Below are 1,255 nucleotides of genomic sequence, written 5' to 3' on the forward strand. Positions count from 1 at the left end.
TTTAGAGCATATTTTTTAAATTTTAAGAGTATATTTTGAGTTTTTTACGGCATATTTAAAGCGCTTAAAACACTTTTTTTAGAGCATGTTTTCGGTTTCCCTGATTATTATACAAATATTTTTCCTCCTTTAAAAATATAAACTTTAATTTAGCACAAAAACGTTAAATTCAAAATACCATTAATAACTTTATATCGCATTTTCGCACACACTTATTTTTGCTCTTGAATATTGGCGGAAAATGACATTATTCAAAATAATGTACTTAGTGTCAATAAAGTTACAAATGAGTTTATGGAGAGCAATAGAAATTTCATAAAAACATGAACAAATGATGGAAAAGAAAAGTATTATGCGTGGAATGTTAGATCAAAAAAAAAATTAAAAACCCATAAGAGTTGACTTGAATATTTAAAATAAAATACTTTTTACAAATTTATTTCCCTAGTTATTTAAACTCAAAATGTTATGAAAATTTTCTTAAAAATTTTAACTATTTATCATTTTCTTTTAACCCCATTTTTTTTGCATTATTATTTAACTAATTTAATCAATTGTAAAAATTCTATTGTTTTTTTTTTAAAGATTTTCTTGCAACTCATTTTTACACACACATTTTGTATTCTTATAACAACATTTTTCTAAACATTAACTAAATAAATGTTGCAATAAAATTATTGTCATAAATCATAATAAAAAATGCTTTATTATGGGAAATAGGGAAGTACTTGCATGATATAGTGCAGGAAGATGGTTGCCTTTTCTCTCGTATATTTTATAAAATATTACTTATACTAAAACTTACTATATAATATTTATTTTCTTCTCTCATATGCACTTTTTTCATGCATATTTGTCTCAGCATTTCCGTTTCGTTGAAGGAAAATGACAAAATTACTTATACAGATGCATATGAATATATATTATAGAGATTTGGTATATGTAGTGATTTGCAACTTTTCATTTATACAGAAATATTTGACGAGAACTAGAACAGAATTAAAATAGAACTAGAACAGAACTAGAACAGAACTAGAACAGAATTAGAACAGAACTAAAACTGAACTAGAACTGAACCAGTACCAAACTAAAATAAAACTAGAACAGAACTAGAGCAGAACTGGAACAGAACTAGAACAGAACTAGGACAGAACTAGAACAGAACTAGAACAGAACTAGAACAGAACCAGAACAGAACAGAACTAGAACAGAACTAGAACAGAACTAGAACAGAACTAGAACAGAACTAGAACAG

Source organism: Lucilia cuprina, chromosome 3 (assembly GCF_022045245.1).
Source record: "Lucilia cuprina isolate Lc7/37 chromosome 3, ASM2204524v1, whole genome shotgun sequence".
NCBI lineage: Eukaryota > Metazoa > Arthropoda > Insecta > Diptera > Calliphoridae > Lucilia > Lucilia cuprina.